Source organism: Perissodus microlepis, chromosome 1 (assembly GCF_051167445.1).
Source record: "Perissodus microlepis isolate ML-2025 ecotype Zambia chromosome 1, ASM5116744v1, whole genome shotgun sequence".
NCBI classification, from domain to species: domain Eukaryota; kingdom Metazoa; phylum Chordata; class Actinopteri; order Cichliformes; family Cichlidae; genus Perissodus; species Perissodus microlepis.
In genome coordinates, this window is record NC_140461.1 from 28260324 (window position 1) to 28275743 (window position 15420).

At 40.9% G+C, this 15420-nt stretch overlaps 1 pseudogene; it reads left to right on the forward strand.

The window, feature by feature from the left end:
- The first annotated feature begins 4168 nt into the window (after window positions 1-4168).
- On the forward strand, window positions 4169-8788 carry LOC146394018 (SUN domain-containing protein 2-like; annotated as a pseudogene).
- The last annotated feature ends 6632 nt before the right edge of the window (window positions 8789-15420 follow it).

Here is a 15420-nt window from a genome sequence, read left to right on the forward strand (position 1 = left end):
ATCATTCTCACCTGTTCACCTGACTAGAGGCCTGTTAGCCAACTGTATGTCATCCCCCACTTTCTTCGTTTTTAAGTTTTTCTCTTCGGCTGTTTCTTAACAAAACGTACTGTGGACATAAATGCAAACATACCAATATTGGATTTTTCCACTTTACAAGCTATGCACAACCCAATTATAGACCTATTTGTCAAATGCCAAAGTGGCAATAAAGCTAAGTGGCTTCTAAAGCAGGACCCAATAAAGACAAGTTCAAAATTCAAAAGGTTTATTGAGCTGAGGCAAACAGACACTGCCACGGAAACTATTGGGGACAATTTGGATCACAGGGACTGGAGCCACTAGTGGAGAGGAGAGGTTGGTCACCCCTGGTTAATTCACGAGAGTTGCACAAAATATATGTGACTGCTTACTTGCTCGGTCTGGGAAGGATACTTGGGGGGCACTGGTCTGTTTTATGCTGGTTGTACAGTTGTAGCAGGGTGAGCAGCTCGGTGGGGACACGCTTCAGCCACACGGGGAACACTAGGAAGCAAGATGTGCTTAACCCAGCCTAGACTAGAGATTGGGGAAAAAAACAAATCCATGGCACTATTAGTGTTCATAAAAGCTGAATGCATATGATATCTTATTCTTACATGTTGCATAAATCTGCCAGACATTAAATAACAAATAGATCAGGGCTAACTTGCTTCTTTCCTCCATCTTTTTGAAAGGCATGTATCTGAAAACAATGAAAAAGCACACAACATATGGTTGTTAAATAGTGGTTCAATAGTGGTTAGTGAAAATATCATGCCTGGTTATGCTGGAGTAGAGCCACACCACCCAGACGATAGCTACAGCACGAGACCACACCATCAAATATCAAAACCAGTCCTGTTTTCAATTTCTTATTGTTCACAGATAAAAGATTCCACTTACAAAACTTGCATTTATCCAAAATACCAGTGCCCCCCCACATACACACACACACACATACACACAAATAAATTAAAAAAACAATCACTGCGTAACCACTGTACGACTTGACTTTTCTTCTTTAAGAGGTTTAAATGTTTTCCATATTGCGGTATTCTAAATGGATGCAGGAAATGCTGTCACTCCACTCTGCTTTCCAAACTTCCACAGTGAGGTTTTGGCTCTGGTAGATGCCAGTGTGGTAGATTTCAGAACCGACCGACCCTGCTCAGGTTTCGTTTCACTGGGGGAAGTCTCATTTCTCTGTTGTGCACACTGTGTTTTGCGTTTGTTAGCGATTGAGCTGATTTTAAATCCTGTACAAATGTGTTTGCGTGACTTCAGTGCAGTTTCGGCATTTCTAAACAGACCCAAAAGGCATCATTTAAGCACAGCTGACCGTGCCCGTTTGTTCTCCTCCTGTACCATAAAGTGTCTAGATCATAGCAGATGCTCTGATGTGCTGTGCAAGCACAACGAAAAGCACATATAAATGCTGTGACATAGTGAGAAGCGTGTGAAAATGTAGATGCAGATAGATTTCAGTATGCATAGCAGCATGTTTAATGCTGACCTAGTCTTGTCAGGAGTTGTTGGGGTTTTTTTTGAATTTGCATAAACAGCATTTAAAACTGACAGCAATTAGCTTGAAGAATGAGCCTGTCGCTACACGCTTGTAAGTGAACGTTCATAAGGCCGCAGTTTATCTACTCCTCAGAAGTTTGTGCATTTCTGAAAAACTAATAAATGTCACAAAATGTGAATAAAATGTATTAAATATAAAATCCTTCTAATACACATTGAGAAATTGAGCTGTTACTATTCAATGGCTCTGCAGCCATGCTAGCAGCTCTGCTGTTCTCGTTGTTGTTGTTGTATTTAAAAGCTAAACGATCATGCATGCTACTTTATCAATATTTATCATGTCGAGGATATTATGATACCAAGGCAGTGGATAATCAGGAAGGTAAATGAGGGAAGATGAGAAAACAGATTAAAGGTTAAGGAAATACAGTTTATCTTTATCAGGACATTTAAAAGTAGTCTGAATTGAATCACAGATTTCTACTTTCGACCATTAATTGTTGAACATTATTTTAGCCCTTCATCTAATGCAATACATTAAAGTCTCGTCCATAGTGCTGGACCAACCAGCGCACTGTTATTCCCATCCTACAGCTACACCCCAGATGTGAAAAAGAACGTTGGCGCCCTGCCCTCGGCTCGTACTCCGACACCCAGCCTCTGGCAGAGTCGGCTGCCTGTTGCTTCTGGTCTTTTGGGGCTCTAGACATGCGATGGTAGACCGTGGTAGATCAGGACATGTGTCCTCGGGTCTTCAGCTCTTTTGGGGGTCCGTGAACTGGCCGGGCCTCCTGGACTTTGCTCTGTCAGCCTTTGGGCCCCAGGGGCCGTTATTGCAGTTTCCCACCCTCATTGTTTGTCTCACGCTCACCTACACACACACACACACACACACACACACACACACACACACACACACACACACGTTTGTGTATCTATTTTTTCCCCTTTCAGGTGCTGTTTGTCTTTAGAGTTTTGTTGCAGATGCAGCAGTTGATGACCCGTTCCACTTTATTTGTGCTTTGACCTTTTATTCTTATCGATTCACCTATTTTTTCTCCTTTTTTCCTTCTCTTTTCTCTGCCTCTCAGCTTTGGCATTGTTACATGATACATATATAAAAATAAAAATGAAAACAAATTATGACGATCAGTTAATCAAGTGCATTCGATTAGCAGGATCTAGCTGCTTACTGACCCTCTTTATTCCTTTGGAAGCAGTAAGAGTGGACTTAGTTATTATACACATTTAATGACGTCCCCTTTAAAGTCCTGTCCAGAGCTTTTCAGATTTCTATACATTGTGCAGTTTAAAAATGGAAGTAAATCCCAATATAGAGATTTTCTTTTTACATTTTCTTCCTTTTGTCTTCCCATTCACCTTTTAAATAAAAGCATTTAAAGAACTCATGAATTATACACTGAAAATAATAATATAATGGACCTGCCCATAGGCCTTTCATCCTTCTCAGTATAATTATTATGTTTAATGCTCTAACTGGCTGCATTCGTGACATCTGCAATCTGTGGTAACGGCTTCATTTGTGAGCAAGACTAAACTGAACCTGAACACAAGAAAGTGCAGGGCTGCATCAGACAGCCCCAAACTGCTGGAGACATTAAACGTGACTCTTTCATCTGTTTTCCTTTCTTCTTTTCTTTCAAAGACATTATCCCTCATATCAAAGCATGTTACTGAACTGCAGCAGCCATCTAAAGCCACAAAGCCTCATTGTCCGACCCCATTTGAGCCAGTCAGAGGTATAACATCCATTTTTCTGCTCTCACCCTTTGTCTCAAGGAAGGTGTTAAAAACAAAAATAAAAAGGTGGAATTGAGAGAGCCCCTGCAGCTCTAAGGGTAACATGTTGGAAACTGAAGAAATCATTTTCAACCCATCGAACTGACAAGAGAAGATAACTCCTCTACTGTCAATCAAACCGAGGTGGAGGTGAGAAAACTATGTTGGCCTGTCAGGGTGCTAGTGTTACAAGTACTAGCCTGAGCCCTAAAGGCAACACAACCATCGCTACTGATGTTCTTGAGATAACTGAAGGAGTTGTCAACACATGCCCTGCAGTGCTGCGTTCAAATCTGATTTCTCCCTCTCTGTCTGTGTTTCTTTGTGCTATTACATTTTCATCTATAATGTGCTGGAAAGTCCTGAAAATCAAGACATCTTCAAAACCTAAGGAGAACTTTTTTTTTTCTTTTTAACTAAAACTCAAACCACAGAAATGTTGGCACCAGGGTTTGCATTGCATTGCACCTAAAAAACAATGGAATACTGTGCATATTGCAGATATTACATGCCAGTTATCCTTGCATCTACAGTGCAATTCTGACTTTACTAGAAGAATTATTTTTCAGAGGCCTTTAAAATCACGCCGAAAATTCAAGCATGACCCATTTCACCCTTTAAAACACCCTGACACAGGCACGCTGTAATCAGTTTAGTCATTTGGTTTCCTGTCTCTGAGGCAGATCTTCAGAGCAGTAAGGAAATCCATCGTACTCATGACATCCAGTAGAGCAAGGACATTTGACAAGAGTTTGAAAAGTAATTTTAAAACATCTGTGATTTTAATTAAAAGTAAAATGTGAAAATCGCCCGCGGCTGTGGGATGTGGCTGTGGCTCAACAGCATGGTGAGAGTTGAAGCTGGAGGGTTCAGGGTGGAGGGCAAGACCAGAAGAAGCTGGGCTGGTAAAGCTGGGGAGTATTTTATAATTCTCCTTCTCTTGCAGTACTGCGCCGGGACCAGGAGGAGGCAGTATAAGGAGCAGCCACCAACGCTGCAGGGGCCATGCTGGGTAACCACTGATAAGTTGCAGCATATAGTGAGAAAATAACAAAAGAAACATGCAAACAACGCTGCTACAGCCCACAGAAGGCATTTATACACACAAACACCTAGTGTATCCACTGGAAATAGATTTTTCTAAAAGGAGCAAAAGAAATGTATTTTTCAAAAATTGAATTCTTGTTAAACTTTATAATGTCTCTATTTAGAAATAATTTCACTTGTTGTATAAACTAAACACAACACAACCTTTAATAGTGTTGTTAGTAATACTTATGTTTAACTCTACTGTTTCATATCGAAATGCTGTCTAAGAAATGTTGATTCATGTAAATAGACACTGTTAGTGAGTTTTTATCTTTGTTCAGCAGGCACTTGCTGCTCACTGTGCAACTGGTGAGTTTTTGCTGCCATCATGTGGCACGAGTGTAATAAGGCATGTAATGTTTCCGTCTCAACAGCAGACCTGTGTGGTACACAAAAACAAAACAAAACATTGTTTAAGTGTATATCCATTTTCAACCTCTTACAGATTTTCCCAGATAAACATTGTGGTTCAACAAAAAGAAACACATTTCTCCTCATCTTTCTGCTCTTCTCTTTTGGTAAATGATCCCTTTCCACAAACCATTACATCCTCTCCAGTAGCAATATGTGATTTTCTTTTGAATTAACGTCTTATCGCATGATTTCTCTTCATCCACCAGGTCTACTCTTCAGTCTGGCAGTTTTCACCGGCATCCCCTCTGTCATCATGACAAAGGTATGGCGTACTTATGCAGTTTAGAAGAACAAAAAAAGGAAAACAATCCTGAACAGAAAGTAATATTGTAAAGGTGTTTACATTAAACATAAACAAATTCTTTTTGCAATTATAGATATTCACTACAAGCTCCAAACAGGTTTGGAAACAACTCGAGGAGCTTCAAAGTGAACTGGCCAGTCTGAAAGAGAAGATCGACTTTCTAGTTCCGGTGGCAGACAGGATGCCAAATTTTGCCCTGGAGTCACTTGGTAAGTCAGAAACTCAAACTGCCAGTTAGGTCCCAAAAAAATATGTTGTTGTTTTGGAATTTCTTTCTCACTGTTTTTTATCTATAGGAGCTAGAATAATTTACGATAAGACGTCGGAAAGCTATCCCCCTGATAAACCGGTGCTACAAATCTTTGGTTTCACGTTGATTAGATTAGATTAGATTAGATTAGATTAGATTAGATTAGATTAGATTAGATTAGATTAGATGAAACTTTATTAATCCCTCGGGTGGGTTCCTCCGGGAAATTCAGTTTCCAGTAGCAAAGCACCGAAAGAAGTTGCATGTTACAGATACATTAAGGGGAATGAGAGTAAGGATATAAGCATAAATACACCATATATACACATATACACATATATAGATACAGAATATACAATATGGATAAATAGGATTGCTCATTTGAGTGAGTATATTGCACAGTGATTATTGCACAGTCAAATATAAGAAAAAAGACAAAACAAAAACAAAAAACAAATATTGCAAATATTGCAGTGTAGAGAAGCCCCTACAGCTCAGTTGTTCCCGCCCTCCCTTGTCCCCCTGTTTCTCCTCCCTCTCCCCTCCAGTGAGGAGTTAAACAGTCTGATGGTGTGTGGGACAAAGGAGTTTTTAAGTCTGTTGGTTTTTGACTTTGGAAGAAGCAGCCTGTCGCTGAATAGGCTCCTCTGATTGTTTACGACCGTGTGCAGAGGATGCCCGGCATTGTTCTTAATGTCCAGCAGTTTCTTTAAGGTCCTCTTCTCTGCCACTGTCACCAGAGTGTCCAGCTTCATGCCGACCACAGAGCCAGCCTTCCTGATTAGTTTCTCCAGCCTGGATGAGTCCTTCTTTGCTGTGCTGCTCCCCCAGCACACCACGCCATAGAAAAGGACTCCTGCGACCACTGACTGGTAAAACATCCTCAGGAGCTTCCTGCAGATGTTGAAAGACCTCAGCCTCCTGAGGAAGTACAGTCGGCTTTGGCCTTTTTTATACAGGTGCTGCGTGTTGCATGACAAGTCCAGTTTGTTGTCCACCCACAGCCCGAGGTACTTGTATGTGTTGACCACCTCCACCTCCTCTCCCTCTATCTGAACCGGCAGTGGACCTGGTCTGGACCTCCCGAAATCCACAACCAGTTCCTTGGTCTTTGAAGTGTTGAGTTGCAGGTGGTTTGTGTGACTCCATGTGATTTGTCCGAACCAGCGACCATGCATGAGCCCAAGAATCCTTCTTGAGGTAAAAATAAAAAAAACGTATTCCACAAAGCAAAATATGTCATGATATAACAGTCCGACCGCTTTGCCCTACTCAACTCTATTTTCCTTTTGGTTCCCCTCTTTAGGGCCGGGCACCAATGCTTCCGGGTCAGTGCTGGGCGTTTGGTGGTAGCCAGGGACAGGTTTCAGTTGAACTGGCCCAATACATCACCATCAGCTACGTGTCACTGGGGCACATACCACAGATGCTATCTCCAGATCTGACCGTGTCAAGTGCGCCCAGGAAGTTTTCAGTATTTGTAAGTCACAGATTCCTCAGTACCACACGATTGAACTTTTGCATACATTACAGTATGTTATAGAAAAACTTGATATGCATCTCTTTGTGTCTTAGGGAAATCAACATGCTGAGGATCCAGTCATTTATCTGGGTACCTTTCAATATGACCCAAAGGGAGGGCCGCTTCAAACATTTAAGATAGCCGTGAGTCTAGGGATGGGTACCGGTATCCGGTGCCATGATGGCACCGGTTCTGACATAAACGGTAGTAACCAGACTGAAAAGCAGCGCACATTTCGGTGCTTTATTTCGGTGCTTTTTTTTTCCTGAGATGTGATACACTTTGAATTCAATCATTTTACGTTTCCGAGGATAGTAGGCGGGTCCAGGTACGTACGTTCTTTTAGAGCAGAGCTACAGATTAAAAATGCCCAAGGCGAAGCGGTCAAAAGGCTGTACTTCACAGCAAAATATGCAAACTCAGCAGCCTGCAACAAGTGCTTTAAGGTGATACTGTGATACTGTCAAAGGAGGTAACACCTCAAATCCGATGAAACACCTGGCGACGCATAGCGTTTTTTTAAAAGCCGAAAAATGCGCCGTATTTGATAGCTTGCTGCGAGACCTCACACCGAGCGCATCTACTGCGGGTGTGGTGCCTGTTATCGGACCCGGAGTTAGCAACATCCCCCAAAAACCCGAAGAGGAGAGTCCTGGCCCCTAGCCCTGTCAGTGTAGCAGAAATGATGACGGATGATGATGGCAGCAGCAGCCGTTCGTCTCTGCGTGAGTAGCTTAATGTTGTTCGTGTATAATTTACGTTGAGTAGGCTAACCACGTTATTAAATTAATGCAGGTAAGGTGAACTAGCAAACACCGTTGTAGTTACATGCAACTGTCTTCTTGTTTGATGGCAGATACTCCCTTCACCCTGGCCAAAAAGGCTAAAATGACCAAAGAAAAAGTGGAAAACAGCTAAACATGAGAGGTTTTTGGACAAAGTTTGTGTTTTTTCCATTGATTAAGCACTGCTTCCAGCCAAGAGTGATACCATATATGCCCCATAGCTGCAGAAAAGGCTAACATTGTTATCTTTTTACAAAAAAAACAGCTGAACATGAGAGGTTTTTGGACCAATTTTGTGTTCTCCATTCTTTAAGCACCGGTTTGAGCACAGTTTAAGCACCGGCACCGTTTCAAAAGTACCGGTTTGGCACCGGTATCGGATAAAACCTAAACGATACCCATCCCTACGTGAGTCCACTGTGTCATTGTTCACATGCACATACACTTTTTTTTTTTACCAACTTTTTAGAAAATAATAATTGTAGATTATCCCCTATATCCTCTTGTAGTAATGATAATATATCTGATTTTACCATCTTGTCACCTTTTTAACAGTCACAGAGGTTTTGTTCAACTAACTGTTATTTATCTTTCTTGTCTCACAGGAATCTAACATCAGTGTGGTGAAGTACGTGACACTACGGATTCATGACAACTGGGGCAACTCCCAGTACTCATGTATCTACAGTTTTAGAGTTCATGGCAAACTAGCATGGCATGAACACTAAAACTTTGGAGACATGTAGGACTGTGGTGGAGGTAAGTATAAATGGAAAAAGAGAGAAAACATGTGAAGACAAATCAGGCTGCAAACATTTTTAAAAAGTTATAATATTTTTATAGCGTTTTTATAGAGGAGGATAATAGCCGGGTGGAGTCTAATGAACCATAGTCTCACATCCAGTGAACATCCATCCTCCACGTAACTCTAGTTAACAGTTTGTAGTCTGATGCGCCTCACACCCAGCCGGTCGCGGCAGATGACCGTCCCCCTTTGAGCCTGGTTCTGCTGGAGGTTTCTTCCTGTTAAAAGGGAGTTTTTCCTTCCCATTGTCGCCAAGTGCTTGCTCATTGGGGGTCATATTGTTGGGGTTTTCTCTCTTTCCTTTTTCTTTTTTAATAAAAGATTTTTAATTTAATTTAATTTAATTTATTAAAACATTGCTTTAAAAAAAATCATGTGTGTCCTTTGAAAGTTCTTAAATGACTGTGTATATTATGATACAAAATTACTAATTACAAAACACCTCGAACAATCTGTTTAGATTTCACGTACTGAACAGTAAGACAGATGAAAAGCACTAGAGCCACACGATTTCCCCCTTAATAAAATTCAAGTCTATGTTGAATGTGCTCTGATATGACAGACTTATACTGTGAAATAGGATTTAAGGATTAATGAGGAGACTTGAGGTTTGAATGGGTTTTCAGGTGTACAAAGGTGGCTTACTACTTACCCTGGGTACCACTGTTACCATCATGGTAACTTTTGCTGCAGATTTATTCTAAACGATAAGAATTTACAGATGTATATATCACTAAAAACTGATATTTGATATGTATATCCACATAATTATGGATTATTATCATATATATATATAATATTATGCAAAAAGACACAGACTGTATTTTAAAAGAAAATACGTGAAGAAACACATTATATTCGATTTTTATTTCAAATATGACAAAATGCTGATTTTACAGCAGTAAAATTATTCTATCTCTGCACTTTAAACATTTAATAGCCTTTCTTCCTTGCACAGAGTGGATAGTCAAACAAACTGACTAATCATAAATACATTTTATACAAAGTTATATTTATGTTATGAAGCTGCCAGCTTTAAATTATCTGAGGCCACGCCTTCTCAATTCAGACTGGCCTATAAAAGAGCTGCAACCGAGGCAGGGAAAACAAGATGGCCACCACAGAGGCAACCTACGAACACTTTGCTGCATTAGTGCTTCAACAATTTATTACTTACTATATAGCACTAGGAATAAACGATAAGATAAGGATTCTGGATCAGCATCATGATGCAAACTTGTGGTCAGAGTATTGACTGTGTTCTGGAGCAGGCATAAAATGTCACTGTGCATCTCCACCACCACTATAACAAAGGTATGGCAAACAGACCCACTTTCTAATAAAAATATAATGCATATATAATATATATATATATATATATAATATATATAGGCATAAAATTAATGACAATGTGATGGACCGAGCAGTGAAGGAAACTTAGGCACAGGTTAAAGTCCAAAAAAATGATTTTTTATTTAGCCCAAAAAACATAATTGGTTAACTCATGCAAAAAGAATCAAAATCTTGGGCCCATAAAAGAGGTCAAAATAATAAAACTCTACTCAAAGTTGACAACACAACTGATAACTCAAACAAACTGACCTAACTTAACAACACAAAGGGGAAACTTAAATAGTGGCTGATCAGCCCACAAAAACAGGAGAAGGGGTAAAACACACAAAACCTAACTAAACCAAACATAATGAACTCCAATTCCCCCCCATGGTCCTGAGTTATGGCATGAACCAATTTGTAGTCTTCCTTTAAAGCTCGCTCCGCCCCTTTTCCACCTCTTGGCTCCTTAATCAAGGGACTGGAACAGCTGCAACTAAGGTAACTCAGAAAACAAAAGATTAATCATACATAACAGTGTAAACTAAAATGTGCGCACTTATTTTAGAATGCAGTGTTATGTGGATATGTGAATGAATTCTAAACCAAAACCAGTTATTTATTGTCCTGTAAATAAATTCCTATATTTAAAGAAAGAAATGTGAATGCAATGTTACTTATAAGCCTCTACACTAACATGGTGGGTATTACCACTGTGTGGCTGTAAGTGCAGCCATCACAGACAATATAAGCATTTAAGCACAACTGGATCTAAAAAAGCACTTATCCCAGTGTTCCAAGTTGATGAAAATCACCCAACAGGAAAGCAGCTGGGCATTCAGAAATATGATGCTAATCAAATCCTTCTGAATTAACCATCTAACACGGCAAAAATGAGCAGATGAAAAGCCAAAAATTCCAGCAGGCGGTGCTGGACCAAGGCCAGGAAGATCGTGAAGGACCTCAGCCATCCCAACAACGGACTGTTCTCTCTGTTGAGGTCAGGAAAGCGATTCCGCTCCCTGAAGACCAACACAGAGAGACTGAGGAGGAGCTTCTTCCCGCAGGCGATACGGTCTCTCAATCACACCACCACACAGTACTGACCCACACATATGGTTCTTACACACACACTGGACATTCTGGACATTGTTTTCACTTCATCACTTAAATCACTTTAAGCATATTTACACTGCACAAGACACTTACAAATGTGGATTGCACAACACTGGACATTATATTTCTTCATTTCCATTTAATACTTGTACAGCTGTTGTTATTGTATATATATATATATATTTATATTTCTTCACACATTCTTATATACTTCTATACTGTGTATTGTGTATTTTGTTGTACAGTTATTTTATTTTCAACTTTAACTTATATATTTTATCTTATTCTTTCCCAGTTAAATTTACCCTTCATTCTAATTTGTGTTGTACAGTTATTTCATTTTTAACTTTAATTTTTATATTTTATTTTATTTTATTTTATTCCTTCCTAGTTAAATTTACCCTTTTTAATTTTCATATTTATTTCCTATCTTATTCATAGCCTTTTCTTTTTTTCTTTAGGTCACGAGCAGTTGTGTAAGCATTTCACTGCATATTGTACTGTGTATGACTGTATGTGACAAATAAAATTTGAATTTGAATTTGAAATCTATTCACAGGTTCACAATTTGGGCTGCGGTTCCCCCTGATTGTGCAACGGCGTTAACCATCAGCAAAACCACATATAAACCGCTCTGTGTTTAAGAATTGCAACGCTTATGCTATTCTTCTGATTTAGGATTATTTGGATGATGAGTTGGCGACACAGTTATCTTCCTGCATTTCTCCAAAAACACACAAAACTGCCAAGGTTGAAGCTCATGTACTCATACACACACACCCTCAAACACTCAGACATTACAACAGTTATGTCTACTATTCAAGCTGCTTTTCTCATTTATATACTGATCAAACATATTTTGATTTATATCCTTATGAATAAAATTTTTTCACTATTTGGAAATAGAGAAAAGCTCTGTTTTAGCACTCTGATCATTTTTACTCACATAAGGCTGAATATTGAGACCTTTTACTGTCTCTTAGCTGTGATGTGGATGGGCGGGGACTTCAATCTCTTTCTACGCCTCTGTCAGTGCGCCCCAGGGCAGCTGTGGCTACAATGTAGCTTGCCATCACCAGTGTATGTGTGAATAGGTGGATGACGAAATTGGGGTCCATAGGGACTAAGCAAAGCGCTATACAAATACAGGCCATTTACCATTTACGCCAGGTCACATGACAAAATTAAACAGCTTGTGATGGACAGAGTTACCATAACAGACAAGACATAGAAAAACGTAATTTGTGCCAGTATAATTTTATTTTATGAGAAACAAATTAAAAATGTGACCAAGATACTAACATTAAACTAAAAACTGATCAGAACAGCTTTGGCTGAGCTCTTTACATTTATGTATGGGCTTTTTTGCTGTCATCATGTAGCTGAAGTGAAATAAGGCAATGTAATGTTTCAGCCTCAACAGCAGACCTGTGTGGTATAAACAAACAATTATTAAACATATTTTAAGAGTTGAATTTCCCAGATAGACATTAACCCCCAGCTGGGATGTGAGATCCTACATCAGTGCCCGTTGATTGACCTGAGCAAGAAAACCAGATCTCGATAGAACAATGATACAGGATCCAAAAGAGGCTCCAAGCCTAAACGGCTACAAAAAAGTGTAATTACTGTGAAACATGGGATAGAACCGCCTCTAAAGGGTATCAGTTAGAAGTAGGTGATTTCATGTTCTACCATGTAAATAGGGCCAACATTAAATATATTACAGTTTTTTAAGAATTAATAAGTCCAGATCACTTATTTTGTCTGTGACACAGCATTTTGAGTTATTTGGTAATTTTGATTTCTTACGATGTACGATGATTCTCTCAGCCTAACCGGTCGCTGCAGATGGCTACCAATTATGAATGATTATTGGGTTTTCTCTGTATGTATTATTGTATGGTCTACCTTACAATATAAAGTGCCTTGAGATGACTGTTGTTGTGATTAGGCGCTGTATAAATAAATTGAATTGAATTGAAAAATGATGTACGTACAACAGGCTGCTCCAAAACTGTTTCGCCTGAGAGACGTGAAACACATTGACAATTTGAATATTGCAAGAGAGGGTCAAACAAACAGTGACAGGGTTGAGAACAGCTTGAATGGGAAAACGACCGATGAACTTGGAGCGAGCTTTTTAGATTCTGTCCTCAGTGGAATGTGTTTAGACGAGAGCCATACCTGTTGGCCGACTCGGTAGACAGGGGCCGGAGCACGATGACGGTCAGCCAGTCTTTTATTTTGCATCCTGGGCAAGGCTGCCCTAGTAGCCTGCCATGCTCGCCGGCAGTGACGAATGTGATGTTGCACTTACGTGACCGCCAACTCACACTCTATGATGGAAAGGAGCGGGTATTGGTATCCCAGCAATGCCTCAAAGGGGGTCACTCCTGCTGTTGATGTGCTAGCATTGTGGGCATCCTCCACCCAGGTTAACTGCTCACTCCAAGAGGATTGGTTGGAGGAGGCAACGCATCGCAGCATGGCTTTCCAGGTCCTGGTTAGCTCTCTCTGCTTGGCCATTAGTCTGAGGGTGAAAACCAGACGACAAACTAACTCAGGCCCCCAGCTCAGAACAAAACTCCCTCCATAACTGGGAGGTGAACTGGGGGCCCCGATCCAAGACAATATTTTGCGGTATGTCATGCAAGTGGGAGACATGTTGTGTGAGGAGTTGAGCAGTCTCGAAGGCAGATGGGAGTTTAGCCAACGCCACAAAATGAGCTGCCTTGGAGAGGCGGTCAATGATGGTGAGGATGGTGGTATTACCTGAGGATGACAGAGGTTCATTTACGAAATCCACGGCACAAAGGTGGAGAGCTCAGACCCTTGTTTTGAGCACAAACAGGGCAGTCAGCCACATACTCCTGGACATCCTTGGCAAGGGAGGCCACCAAAACAGATGTTGTAGGAATTTTATAGTGCGATTCTTACCTGGATGGCAGGAAAACTGTGCAGTGTGTGCCCAGTGGATGACCTTACCCTTACCATGTACCGCAGTAGGTACATATTGCCAGCCCTCCGGGCCCAAACCAGGGTAAGATTCCTGCTGCTGGGCTTCTCTGATTAATTTCTCAGTCCTCCAGGTCACTGCACCTACTACACCAGAGGCGGGAAGGATGGTTTTGTCCTTTTCCTCTGCATCCTCCACTGGTGAGAATGGCTTGCTGCGCTGCAGACGACCAAAGGAACTGCTCTTTGGGAGAAGTAGGTTGAGTTAGAGGTGACACAACTTTACTGAAGTTGCGGATAAACCGTTGGTAAAAGTTGGGATATTCCAGGAACCTCTGGACCTCTTCCCAGGTCTTGGGTAACAGCCACCCTACGATTGCCTTAATTTTAGCAGTGACGGCCCTCAGTTGTCCCTGCTCCACAATAAAGCCCAAAAATTAGACTGTTTGAACGTGAAACTCACACTTCTCTCCCTTTACAGTCAATTCTCCAGTAGCCACTGCAGAATCAAAAGCACTTATTTCACATGTTCACCTCGGGTCTTAGAGAAGATGAGGATGTCGTCTAAGTAGACAATGAAATCCCGAGGAGCGTCATCTACCATGGCCTGAAACACAGCTGGGGGGGTGAGGCCAAACGTCATAACGAGGTACTTAAAGTGTCCCAGGTGAGTGTTGAAAGCAGTTTTCCATTTATCCCCTTCTCGAATGCAGACCAGATGATAGGCATTGTGGAGGTCGAGTTTAGAAAAAATTGTGGCACCTGCTGTAGCTCAAAGGCGTATGCTATCAGCTAGCACTTATTCTTAACAGTTTTTAATTTAACCCCCGAAAATCAATGCAGGAGCGCAGGGTTTTATCCTTCTTATCAACAAAGAAGAATCCCGCCCCGAGGGGAGATGTGGATTGCCGAATAATGCCTGCTACAAGCGAGTCCGTTATATAGTGCTCCATAGCCCCGTGCTCAGGCTTTGAGAAACTGTACAAGCAACTGTTTGGAAAGGAAGCGCTAGGGAGAAGACCTATACGAAAGTCATAGGGACGGTGAGGAGGGAGCGGCAATGCCCGATCCTTACTAAACACTTGGGAGAGAACATGGTATTCAGTGTGAACCGCAGAGAGGTCAGTGACAACCTCTGCTGGGTTAGTGGCTACAATGTTGTGTTAGTTGTGCTTGTTAGTTGTGCTTGTAGCACCTAACACTCCACCCTTGCTGCTTTAGGGGCATTTAGTACTTACTTTTGCCAAATAATAAAAAATAATCAATCAAATAAATACAGAAAAACATGGATTTGTTGTAGTCAGTGCTCCTGCTGCTACTTACAGCTGACCGAACTTTGCACTGACATCATAGCCCAGAAGTCTTTGATACATCAAAGGCAAACGTATGATGTACACGTATTTCAAGCGCATGTGCGCAGGAGGTAAACAAATGCATCAGGTGTGAACAGATGACTGCGTTCGCTAACTGAAGGTACAGTATCTGGGTTGGGTTGAAATG